At 37.0% G+C, this 13,917-nt stretch overlaps 1 protein-coding gene across 1 annotated transcript in view; it reads right to left on the reverse strand.

Annotated features, from left to right (window-relative positions):
- Positions 1-13,917, reverse strand: part of LOC120502815 (hedgehog interacting protein) — a 75,789-nt gene that overhangs the window by 45,349 nt on the left and 16,523 nt on the right. The gene's annotated exons all lie outside the window — the stretch shown is intronic.

The raw sequence follows: 13,917 nt of genomic DNA on the forward strand, positions 1-13,917 counted from the left end.
TTCTGCTATTTGTTTTTCACTCCTAATTTAGAAGTGTACTGGAGATATGTCCAGAGGCATTGGTACAGTGCAGTTCTTGCCTGAGTGCAGCCAGGACCACAACAGCTCATGTTTTTATTGCAAGAGCAGCAATCCCTCATACCACTTTCTTCAGAAACACCAAATAAAAACTTCTAGAAATATAAATTACGTTTTCTTCATTATCTTACAGATTCTTTGACAGCATTCTGTTTGTGGCAAGAAATCAACATTTAAACAAGATATTTTTTGGGCCTAATTTCACAATTCTCCTAATTTTTCATCTAGGATTTTTTTGTTCTTCCTTCTCTGTTATTTGCAGGATGACCTTCAGAGCCCTTTTAAAGCCAGACTTAAAGATGAAATTTTGTAAGAACAAATAGCTCAGCTTCATTACCTTAACTACTCTAATTTTCAGTTGCTTTTGAGCACTTATTTTCAGGGTAATTTATCCTGGTGCTTTCCATGATTTCTCTTATCCCTCTTTTATTTTTTTTTCCCTTCTCATCCTACAGGTGGAGAAGCAGCAGATGTTAAACACCACCTATAGGATGTGCTTTTCTCAGTTTCTCTTATGGAAAGAAATCAAGTTGTATCTTTTCCTTTTATACTCCATTGGTCCCCCTAACCAGCCTCTGCCAAAGATCATCACCTAGCTTGAGGAAGTTCTTCTATTATGATGTCTTTAAAAATTCTCTGGATTTTTCCCTATTTGTCCTTTAAATTTCCTCTCAAACCTCAGAATGTTGTTCTACCATGAATATTTATGGGAAACTCCTACTTACTCTGTCAGTGAAACAATGGCAGGATATAACCCTTACTCTGGTGTTCTGAATTTATATTCTGCTCTATTAGTGCCACTTGAGTTGGATTTCCATTTTATTATAGGATTATTATTTTTTGGGGGCCTGAACATTCCCTTGTACCTCGTGATATTTCTCACCTTCTTGATTCCTGATTGTTCCAGTATATACATATTTTCCCTGAGTCTAATAAGGTACTTTTAAAGAACCTCCATGCTGCTTCTATGGATTTTAATTTCCTAACTTTCCCCTTCAGGCTATTTCTAACTTCCTCAATATAAAAATCTTCCTTTTTTGAAAAGTACTTTAATATTATTACCTTATGGTAGGTTCCCACGGGAGGATGTTGAGCTTAATTATATTATGGTCGCTTTTATTTAGTGGCTAAACCACGTTAACTTCCTGAATCAACTCATATATTTTGCTCAAGATCTGCATCAAGACTAGATTTGCCCTCTCAGTATTCCATAGAAATTTTGATACCTTACAATTGAAAGCCCAGGATGATGCCCAGTAATGTATCTCAAGCAATCAGTTGTTGTTGTGCTGGGATTCAGCTGAAAACAATCTTTAGTAGTGAACTATATAGTAGTTCTGAAAAGCAGATTGAAATATGGTTTGTCTTTGAACTAGATCCACTGCTTCTCTGAACTTATAAACATGACTTTGAAAGAATGTACACTGTTTTCCTGATTAGAAGTCCCTTCTCTTTTTTTTTCCATTACTCATTTATTTCAACCCCAGTTTTAAAATCTATCTCATTAGAAAAGCATTCTTAATAACAGAAGTTGAAACAAATATAGGCATGTGTATCCTCATTCAACACAGAGCTATTACTATTACATGTTATAAGAACACAATATTTGGTCTGTACTAGACTCAATTTCTTTATTATTTTAAATCCCAAACTGATTCTCTTAAATCGAACTTTTCTGAAATTTTCCAAGAAAGGTTTGCTTCATTAATGTTATAATTTATGGTTCACATTTCTAAAGAAAGCTAAAAATAATTTCTAAAACAGTGTGTCTTTCTGACATAAACACAGCTAACTTACATTTTTTCAGTTTCCAGGATTGTTTCACTTGTACAAAGCGGTAAAAGTATCCTGCTCTTTCCATTTTTCTCGTACTATAAGAACCAAGAAAGCAGGAATTTGTTTAGCTCATTGGCTCCATTTATCCTGAGCCAAGACCATGATCTTGGAAACCCTGTAACTTGGCTGAATACAGTACAAAGTTCTTTGCAAAAAGCCAGTGCAATTAGAACAACACAGTGTATGTTCAGTCTCAAAATTAAGACGATAAAGTTTCAAACAGCTAGAACTGAAACAAAGTATCATGGACCCAGACCTTTAATCAGCTGAACACAAATCCTAGTTCCACTAGTTTTTGATCAAATGAAGAATTGTGTGCTTGAGGACAGCATTAAGAAAACACTATTCTACCTTCTTGTAAATGGGCAGAATTCACACAGAAAACAAGGAAACAGAATGGAAGAAGTGCAAGTTTTGTGCAGTCCAGCCCTGGGAGCTCCTCTGAATGCCCCAGACAGAGTGATACTATAACACAGCAATAGCCTTTGCACTTTCTGCTTTATCACTGCTTACTGCTCAGTGGCCATACACATTTGCTAACCAAGTCAGCACATTGCAGACACTGTTTTAAAACCCAAGTGCTTCAGTTCTGAAGCCCCCCACCTTTTTTTTTTTTTCCAAAAACCTCCCCTTTGCTGCATATTTAGAACATCTAACACATGCATAAGACATTCTCTTCACTTTTATGAAATCATCTGTAATTTCTACCTTGATGAACGACTACACTTAAGGAAATAAAATAAATAAAACTCAGTACCAAGGATTGTAGTTCATGATGCTTCAATTCACCTAAATTATTCACGGGTTGTTGAAGGTACATTTTTGTTTTATAGAATAAAAGAATTATCAGGCTTTATTAGAAATAATTTTAGTTCTGCTCAGATTGAAAGTAATTTTCTTTCCCGCATTTTGTTTGGGTTTTTTTTTTGACCATTCATATAAAGTGATTTCAGAAGTTACTAGGTTAGTAAGGAGCAAATTTGGTTCACTTCCCTTAGTCATTTGCTACCTTTTTTTTCCTTAGAATACTTACTCCTGGAAGTTGAAATATTTATGCAGACAGTAAAATAAAATATATACACATTGATGAAATGTATATTATACATGCATTTTATACAACACAGAGAATTATATAGATTGTATAGATGTATGTTCCTTTTGGTTTTTTATTTGTACTGTAAAAGTTTAATAAACTATTTTAAAAGCAAAAATTTTTAATGGGCAATATAGTTTGTAAGGAGAATGTATCTCTACAAGAAGTGTTAAATGTTGCAAGTTACAAAATGCTGACTCACTAAACTACAGAAAAACCACAGTTTTCAATGCTTCTGCTTCAAGGATGACATTACTTTCAAATTAAGTAATCCATTACACATTTCTTTACCAAATATTTGTAAATAAAGGGTTTGGTCCAATTGTACCTGTGGTCCTCCGAGCCCCTCAGCCCTTTGGAAAAACATGGATCCTGTCTGTGAAATAGTTTTGGTTGTTCCCACTGAGGGAGAACGAGGAGAGGGGTAAAACCCTACAGGGGATGATTTCTGTGAGGCAGTTCCCTAATATTCCCTACTTTTGGATTTGTCTGCTGCTTTGGACTCTGGACATGATGTTTGGAACTACCCTGGGTTTGGCAGGGCTGTGATCTGTAAGCCACTGCAGGGGCAAACTGGAGTGATCTTGTTAAGGTTTATTTGATCTTCTGGCTTATTTACACAGGCACACACCTGCTTGTTACATCAGAGCACTGTGACTTCTTGCTCCTTCCCGCAAAAAGTCACTGGAGCAATCCTGTCCTGATAATATTGTCCTGTCATATCTTGTAAGGCCATTATGGGAAAGGAAAGGAAAACAGCAGCAATGGAAGTTTCACATCACCTCTCTTCTGATCTGAGATTCTTTTGATTTGATGAGATCTTTGAAGTGCTCAGGGTTTTTACAGCCCTAAACATGGTCTGCTACTTGATAAAGAGAGTCAATAGCGCTTGGGCACGTCTTCAACAATACCATTTTACATTCTTTGCTAACAATTAAGCATCCAGCTTGTTATGGTATGTATTTTCTTTAAGGAAGAGCTCAAGTAAGCACTTTTCTTGTGTGGTTTGATATTAAATAAACATTTTCTCATTTACACTACAGCTCACTCAGATCCAAGTATCTTCTACCACTTGTGTGTTGTCTCTGGGCTGTTACAGTGATTGAGAATCCAGCTGAGGGAGATTCACCAAATTTTTAAGAATGTCAAAAATATAAAAGTTTTTGGGTGATTTACTCCCTCTTTTATTTCTTTTCAAGGCGTTCAGTTAGCATAAAAATAATGATTATTACATAAATTAAAGTTGTTGCAATTCAGCTGTAGGGATTGCAGTCCAAAGCCAGTGAAGATAGATCAAGGTTTTAAAAAGTATCTGCTGTAAATTAAAAACAAATGGTTGAAAGTATTTTGCAGACCTCTCTCCCACAGATTGTATATTCCATTTTCCAAATTAAATCTAAGAGAGAATATTGCTTTATTGAGATTTATGGAATAATTTCTTTAAAAATTCCAGCAATATGAGAATGTAGGCAGACACTGACAATGAAGAAAAATAAGTGTCAGCTACTAAGTGGTTTCATCTTTTGGAGCTTTTTATGTTTTTGGTAATGGGAAAAATTAGTCTGACTGCTTTTTAAAGCTAAAATTATATATAAACCATTAATTAGGGGCAGATCATTTGTCCAACTTTTACTGCAGAGGGGATAAAATGGGTGGAAAACATGATAATATACCAGTGCTCCTTGGAGGAAGTGTTCCTCCCTCAACCCAACTTGCTGATCCTGTCTAAGGAATAAGACTTAAGAGCTTGTGAGAAAATGTGTGTAAGAGGATATAAAAGAAAATTGTTCTGTGGCATCTGGGGGAAATATATATAGGAATAAGAGTTGAGCTGTATTAACTATGAAAGTAAATGTGTTACTCAATTTTTCACCTCTTTCAAGACAAACACAGGACTCTTTTTCCGTGTGGCACAGTATAAGCAATGTAACAAAAGGAAATACTAGCTCTGATGAACAGGAAAGCACAAAGAAGCCCCAGGGACACCAGACTGGTTTTGAGAGCTCCAGTATGTCATGGATTCCCTGAAGGATTCTTAGGACCTCATTACAGTTTTTGGGGTGTCCAAGAGCTTAAAGGGATGATGAATCCTGGAGCCTAAGTGGACTGTTAAACCTCCTCCCATTAAAGAAAAACATGTGGTTGAAACTGTGTTGGCTAAAAACCATGGAATTTTCTGCGTAACTTTATTCCTTCTTTGCCATTTTGTGTTGGCTATCATGATCTGCCTGTTATATTTCAGCAAAAGCAATAATTTCCTTTTAATTAGATAATTGTCGTGTTATTCATTGGTTTTGATTACTTCTAAATTCAGCCTTTGGTTTTAACAAATGTAGTTTCAGAAGATGATGGATTTTTACATTTTTTAAACCGCTAAATGTTCAAAAAGGATTTGTACACATAACAAAATTAAAGTAGGGATTATCTAGCACTGTGTGTGGGATACAGCTATAATCTATACAGAGCATGGAAAAGAAACTGGCATTCTCAATTGCACTGCACACATCTCAGTAATAACAGGGTATGAGGCATACAATTTCATGGAACACCCACAATGAAAATTATTCTTTCCAAACAGAGAATTGTTTTGGAATAAGTTAGGTTAATTGGCACCATGGGATTCCTCTCAAGGAAACACAGAACATTAAAATCTACACATGTGCATGTAAAATGATAAAGTATTATCTTCTTTCCCCTCTCAGCTCCTCAAATCTGAGACAAGCTACCCAAAATCAACAGAAACGATTATGTTTTGTTGATTCAAATTTCCTCAGAATAAACTGGCAATTCTTCATCTGGTCAGCTTACAACCTGAGAGCCACTGCACTGTTCCACAATTGCTAGCTCGAGTATGGATATCTAGTGCAGTCTCTCACACAAAAATAGAGGTCTCTAAGAGCTTTTGGCACGTGATTTTTAGAATGCTTTTTAGATGGTAAGAAACTTTATTTTCAACAAAGCTATATGGTGCTAATATACAACCTCTTTCAAAGGCCTGTTGTGTCCCTATTAGGATTAGAACCAAAAACTGTAAATGGTTAATGAGAAATCCAGGCACATTTCACTGTCATTATACAATCTTTGGTTAAAATGCAGTATTTTACAGTTTCTGAACACAGTTAAAATATATGAAGTCCTCACAATAGCAACGTTGCCCTCTCAAAAATTACAAAGAATTTATCACTGATTAAGAAAAAAAATCTTCCTTTTTATGAAGAAGGCTGAATTCTCATGTAGACTGTTGTGTCTGTTTTGTTACTGTTTAAGATCACTCTAACCAATGATATTCTACATGGTTTATCTTTACAATGTCCTGATTTCTTCACATTTGGCTATTTGAACACTTTAAAAATTATTTCTTTCTGAGTTTTCTGCTCCAATTATGTCAAGACATTTAAAACCAATTAATTGTGGTGCCTAGTGGGCAGGTCACAGGTGAGGTGTGGCCTCAAAAATTATGTCTGCTGCTCTTCTGACCTCTCAGATGAGTGAGAAACCTCCATGTCCTGTGACTTGACATCACTTCACCTGCAAGTCCTGTGCTGAAAAATAGTCTTCATCACTTCCCTCTGCAGTCTCCAGGAGAAATCCGAGGTGTCATTTTTGCAACAACACAGGCAATGTAGTGTTTCAGTTTCTCACCAAAGACATGCTGGAGTCCCCCTTTTCCTTCACTGAAAGAGGAGTTCTAGGACACCCAAAAATACCCCAAATGTATCACTATTGTATGTCAATAATTTCATGGCAAGGGGGCATGTGCATGGGCCTATGCACATGTCTTACATGGATTTACAATTTCATTACCCTTAGAAGTACAGGAACAGGACAGCAAATAGAGATTTCATCAGCACTGGTGCAATTAATTGCAGAATGGAAAGAAAATTAAAACTTGGTTTGTTCATCTTAGAATATATATCACACTTATGTTTTGTGCCTCAGCATTGTTATTGTAGCGGACAATCCCCATTCTTCATATAGAGATGAGAGCTTGGTCTGGTAGGACAATGAGGATTTACTTTCCAGAGTTTTCACAGTCTGTTTCTGAATAACTCTGAAGAATTGCAGGCCCATTGGGTTGAAGAAGAAAGAAATTCAGATAGGACCTCTCAACTGTCCTTCCAGCACAACCTGGAGAGAAATACAACCTTCCACTGCTCCCCTTTCTCTCCATACATCAAAATAATCCCTTTCGGGACTAACTGGTCAGGAATTTAGTAGCCACTGTAAGTTTGGCTTTCAAGGGAGCAGAGAGGAAATAACCTTTGTGGAGAGAACAAAATAGTGCTTAGTGAAGGAGAGCACAACTTCTTGTTCAAGTTCAAGAAAGGTTCATTGATTTCAGCCTCTTCCATGTAAGTGTTCAGAGGAAAATAAATTGAAATTGCTGGACTTGGATGGAAGGATTAGCATGACTTATGTGAATTGTGGGTATTCTGTCAGTAACATAAATCCTATGGATGTCAATGTGCAGTCTATGTGTTAACTTAGATCTGTCGGTGCATCAGCAAGGTGCAAGAACAATTGTACACGTTGAGTCAAGAGGAATATGTGAGAAGTTTTATCCGTGACAGAACTGAGCAATTCAGCAAATAACACAATCTAATTTCCACACTAAGTTTTAAATAGATTTTATCCCAGGCTTACTCTAGTTTTCTGTAGCCACTCCTCACTGCAAAGACAGCACAACCTCTTATAATCTTCTTGGAGCAGGCTTTTCCAGTGCTGGAGGTAGTGGCAATTAAAAAAAAATTATTTGATTATATGTTGAATAAAACATATTAACGTGATTAAATGTTACAGAATCATGGAATGATTAACTTTGGCAAAGACCTCTATGGTCATTAAGTGCAGCCATGAACCCAGCACCACCATGTTCACCACTAAGCCACGTCCCCAGGGCCACATCCACCTGCCAGCTGAACACCTCCAGGGGTGATGATTCCACCACTTCCCTGGGCAGTCTGCTCCAATATCTTGACACAAACATGAAGGCACAGTAGATGATCCACTACTAATCATGCATTCCAGCAAAAAAGATGCCTGTGGTGACCAGATGCTCATTTGATACTGAGAAACTCTGGAACAGCTGGCTCAGAGCAGCACAGTTAACATGTTTAATGCCTGACAGTCCACCCTCATACTCTTATACTGGACATATGAGTTGCTGTGTTCCACAGCAGTCTTCATGGCATCACAGAAAATTCCTGCCTGAATCACTGGATCACTCATTAACAAGATTCTGCAGGACTGAAAGCACTTGTGCTTTGATTAAAAACTACCAAAACACAGTAAGAGATATATTTAACTTTTAACTCATCTAAAGGCTGTTACTGGGAAATTTGCTGAGTATACACTTAAAATAATTTCTATGGACAGACATTTCTACGGAGTTTTTTTCCCCTGCAAAGAGAACTGACTGTTAAAATATTTGTAAGGAATTAAGTAGGAATATAGCATTTTAAAAACTTTGGGAATTAAAACCTCACATAAAGTAGTCTTACTTATTATTAGTTTGAAAGTAAGATGAACTAAGAAAGTGACTATGGCTTAATATTTAGGGGAAGTTTCTGCTTAAGTGTTTCTGACAAGGAAAACTGTAGCCTTAGATCAGATAAGAAGGTGGCAGAGGTCAAGTTTAACTCAATGGTGATCTCTGATACCACTTAACTGAGATTTTCTGTGCCTTTTCCCTTCCCTCCCCTGCCATGCCCTTTCCTTCCTCAGAGACTTTGCCTTTTATCATGGTATTCCCATGAGATACATGAGAAATATTTTATTACTAGCTAAAAAAAATTATAAATAACTGAATCTCTACACAAGTGCAAGTGGTAATTGCACAGTGGCAAATTTAAGGACACCCATTTTGCAGGGATTTCTGCTCTCAGCACTGTGTGAGGCAAAGTGCAGCAGAGTGCAGCCGTTCTTGCTGGCTGCACAATTTATGACCCTGTAGCCAGCAGATACACACCAGAGCTGCACCAGAGCTTAGTCACAATCAAAAAGAAAATAAAAGAAAACAACAAAAAAGAAGAAGCAATAAACTGAAAATAACCTAAGGATTAGAGATGACAAGCAACTGAACATGAAGCCCTGCTGCAATTCTGTACCTAAAAAGCTCGTTTGGTCGCTGGATTTATAAGTAGAAAATGACCTTCTAACTACAGGGACTTGATTTTACCATTGGCAGCAGTAAGATGTAAACTTGGCTACTTTGTACAGTTCTGAGGTCCTTAGTTTTAAAACGATTTGGGGAAGTTGAATGATTATAGGGAAGGACCACAAAAATGATTTAAGGACGAACAGTTGCAGCCCTAGAACTACTTAACTTTTCAAAAGTATCCTGAAAGGTGATTATAGCATTTAATTCCCAAGAGAAGTGGTAAGTTCCTAATTTTTTTGTAGTTGCCAAACCGTACCTTGATGCCTTCCCTTCTGAACAATATATTTTAGACTAATATATTTTAGACCAATACAGGTTTTTGGGCTCAGGAGAGAAGAAAGTAAGTGAAAATTGATGTAATAGGTTGTGCTACATTTTATGGTGATTGATGCTAACCTAAAGGTTCCCAAATCTTAGGAAATAATACAGTTTATAAGATAAAATACAATCACAGGAGTATGAAAAGTTGGAGAACTGTTACAGCATTGACTATTTTTCTGTAATTAGATACAATCTTGAGTACCAGGTGACTGGACTGATCTTGTAATAACAGCATATTCAGCGTTGTTACATCTCAGGAAATCATTAAATCCAAGTGTTTGGAATGTTTTAACACTTTTTTTTTCCCTGCTGAGAGCATTATTAGATAAAATTATATTTGCATGATACTTTTGGAGCCTTTAATTTTTTTGCCTAAATTTTGACAAGAGATTCAGACACATCAGGTCTAAACTTTCCAGAAAATTGATTAAGGTCTCCTTAAATGCCACTTAAAATGGCATTATTAGTTCAATAGCTTCTCATTTCAACTTTCTGCCTCTTTTCTACTTGGCAATAGTTTAAAACAGAAAGAAAATAACAGCAGTGAAAATCAGACAAAGAAAAAATGGGTTCTAATATTTTCATTAAAAATTTGTCTTTGCTACATAACCTTGAAGGAAGAACTGTAAAATGTTGCTCTGCAACTAACAGCTCTCTTCACCACAACACAATGGAGCAGTAAATCACCAAAACAGAGAAAGCAGACTTTTAGTTTGGGTGTAATATAAGGTTTTTTTGGTAAAAGGTTCATTTTCTTCTGTATACACTCAGGGTAGTTCACAATATTAATGGGTATGTTAATATATTACGAGATGGAATCAGTATTTTCTCCACTACACTGGGCTAGATATTCCTAAATAGTTGAGCCAGGTGCATGGTCTAGATTTGAGTTACAGGTCCATGTCTCACTCATGTCCTCGCTCAGCTTTGAGGCAAGACCAAGGTACACGGATTTTTCTTGTCACCACATTCCTGACAAGGGGAGGAGGTGACAGGAGGGGGTTGGCCAAGTGTCCACACACTACAATACTTATGTAGCCAGGGTGACATAAAATGCCTTGGAGAAGGCCACAGATGTTGAATTAGCAAATTAGTGATTAGTATCCATTCATGACTTCCAACAACTAAGTTAAAAAATAGAAGATCAAAAAAGCATTCCTGCTAACTGTGCTGTCAAAGAGTTTTAGAAATTAGGAGACGTGCAAAGAAAAATTGGTTCTTAAGCTTTTTTAAAATTTTTTTTTTAAATCTTCAGGAATCCTGCATCTAACGTTCTCTTGAATAGAGCCACTAAGAAGCATAAGTCACTATCATCCATTCATGGAATCTATCTCTGTTATGAAATGCTTCTCCACACTTGTGCTAATTCCTTCTGAGATACTGGCAGCAGATAAAATTATTGCTGCTCCTTTTTAATTTGAACTCCTTCAAATTAAATCATGTAATTGTCAGTAATTGTACTGCAGCAACAATTTTCAAGCAGAGAACCTCAGTGACTTCAATGAACATTAAAAGCCAATGGACCAATAAAACCTAGGCAAAGAGTTGTACCACTCTTCTCACTTACTTTCTGTTTATATCCACAGACCTTCCCAGGAGTGACAGACAAGAAGCAAGCCCAGACAATCCTATGGATGTGCTCAGGGCAGCAGAGCCCATGAAGAAGCCCTACAAAGTTGCTCACAGCAATTTTAGGGGCTTCAAATGAATTGCATCAACACAGGGACCAGGGACCATTAGAGAAACAAAAAGGCATCTTTTTAGGAGGGAAACATGACTTGTTATTATACAATGCAATCACCTCTCTTCCTCTGTTTTTGTATATTGTCTTTCTCCTTAGCTGACTGCCAGTGCTGTAATGAGTGAAATATGTTAGTGAGAGCAAAACTAATCCCCAGGATTATGTTTATGAAGGAAATATATCACCTCAGTTTCCTGGTTGTATCAGCCTCGTGATAGTTTTAAGTTGATTCTTTGGAACAGATTTGCTACTTTATGACAATGTAATGATTTTATCACTCCTAAATTTCCTCTTGTCATTAAAAAAAGAAGACAAAATCAACCACCACTGTATTATTCCATCTATTGGTATTATAAATATCTTAATGGGATAGCTGTCCAAAATTCTTTTCAGAGGCATTCATTTATATTACCTTTGATTCAACCACAGCTGCCTTATTGGCATTGTCATTATCATTATTCTAATTATTTACTGAGTACAATATGTCTCTAAAATCTGAAGAAGTATGTTTGCTGTTTTGACTGTCACTGGAGTTAAGTATTTGTCTGTATTTCAGGTACAAAAAGAAAATAGCAGAAGAGGCTGTTTTCAGACACTTGAGTGTAAGAGAGAAAATTTTTACACTTCTTTTTAGGGGAAAAAAATTGTTTGCCTTTTCTTGCTATTATTGCTCTGAGGCTGGAAAACAGATGAGTGGTTCTTGTTTTCTTCAAAGTGTGTACATCCAAATTCTGGCACTATACATGGTTCCTAAGTGAGCACAGAGGACACATTCCATGATGTTTGCACTGTGCCAGTGGATGCAGTGTTTTACACAGAGGTTTGTTGAGGTTTTTTGTAACTGCTGACTGTTCTGCCTGCTGGAAAATCATCTGTCCACAGAGTACTACTGATTTCTACTACTGAAGTGTGTAACAGGTAAGTAAAACCAAGTACTCTACCAAGTAGTGACAGTGCTGCCATTGCCACAGTGATCTCCCATCCTTGTGGGTAAGGGACCATGGACAATGATTACAGGAACTAGACTGCAGAGGATAAATGTAAAAATGTTTGAGAACCCTTGTTTTAAAACTATCATTTAGGTTATATGGGGTTTGGGGTTTTTGATTTATTTATTATTTTATGTAATGTACTCATTCCACAAATTCTTTACTCTTTCTGTTTAAGAGCTGGAGTCCTGCTCCTAGGCACATTCCCTTTCTCCTTCTCTGCAAAGTACATAAAGCCTCCATTCTTGCCAGCCTCCATTAAACACTGCAACACAATTATCCTCAGTCACTGGACTGTTATCTCAGGGAATTGAATTAGACTTTCTAGCTTAGAAACATCAAATAATTTACACAAAATGTTATAGTTGAAACAGATCCAGTGTAGAGCATTACATGATGATTTTTAAAAAAGATCAGATTTAAAACAGAACTGAAAGTTGTATCTGATCCTGAGGGTACCTGTTGGGAGTCTTATCAATCAGGTTAGTGCTTGTTCAGAAGCATGGAAAATCAGTTTTCCATTTAGCCTTGTCTCTAAGTTGCAGCTGTAAAAGTTTCCTCAATAAAGGTTTCTTTGGAATCAATAACAGTTCTGTGGAAATGTCACTTTCAGTTTTCCACAAGTACAAGTGATCAGAACTTTTGGTTAAGAAATATGAAACAGCCTTAGATGGCTGTTCAAAAACACCCCTGATAAGTCCATTCTGTTTGGATATCTTGAACATAATGGTTATCTTCAGGGGCAGAAAGGGAAGCGTTCAGTAAAATACATAATTATATAAAGTAGTTTTTTTCCTGAAAAATGTGCAATATGTTTCATCTCTCTATTTTTCAATACACACTAAAAACCTCTGAGATTTTCGCTCAGAAAAGTCTATCCTAATTGGCCTCTTGCCTTACAGCTGAAACAAAATTATCAGTTAGCATGTGCTATGCATTTCAAATAGATCTAGTTTGTCACAATTATCATTTAAGATCCCTCTGTCAGGAGTGTGTCAATATAACGTTCATCCTTGAAGGCTTTTTGATACATAGTCCTGACTGTTTGAGGCATAACCTGATTACAACTTAAAATGTCTTTATATATCTGAATTTTACTTGCATTACCACTCTGAATTGTGACAAGAAATCAACATGGAACAACACTTGACAGAATTCCAGAAGTAAAATATCTTCCATCAGACTTAAGAGTTTTCCATTGGTACTTACCCCATAACTAGATGTAATTTCTCACCTCCACCTTCCAACATATTCCCACCAGTGCCCATTCCCCACTCACTACCCCAGCCACAAAAGTGTTCCCAGTGGACAGGAAGGAAGCTGTTCATCCCACCAACCCTCATGTCTGAATTTAGAGGGTCAGTCACTTTTACGTGCCCCTCCAACCCACGCAGTTTTAAAGCAGCCTCCCACCCAGGGAAGCTTGTGCTACATTGGGATTGAGCCAAGAGGGAATGAGCATTCCTGCTCCTCTCCAGGGCATCCCTGAGCATTCCCAGGCCCTCTCCTGTGTCCAGCTCCCTGGGCATCAAGAAGCATCTGGAGGGCAGGGGAGGCCTTAAGCCAAACTTGCTCCCCCTGGCGCCATAGCAAAACTCATCTGAATTCAGTGGGATGGAAATGAGCCCAAAGGTTGAAAATACAAAGATATTACTGTGGAATGCTGGTGCTGAATGGTTTAATTTTGAATTTAAAGTGA

This window comes from Passer montanus, unplaced genomic scaffold (assembly GCF_014805655.1).
Source record: "Passer montanus isolate IOZ18808 unplaced genomic scaffold, ASM1480565v1 scaffold23, whole genome shotgun sequence".
Classification (NCBI taxonomy): domain Eukaryota; kingdom Metazoa; phylum Chordata; class Aves; order Passeriformes; family Passeridae; genus Passer; species Passer montanus.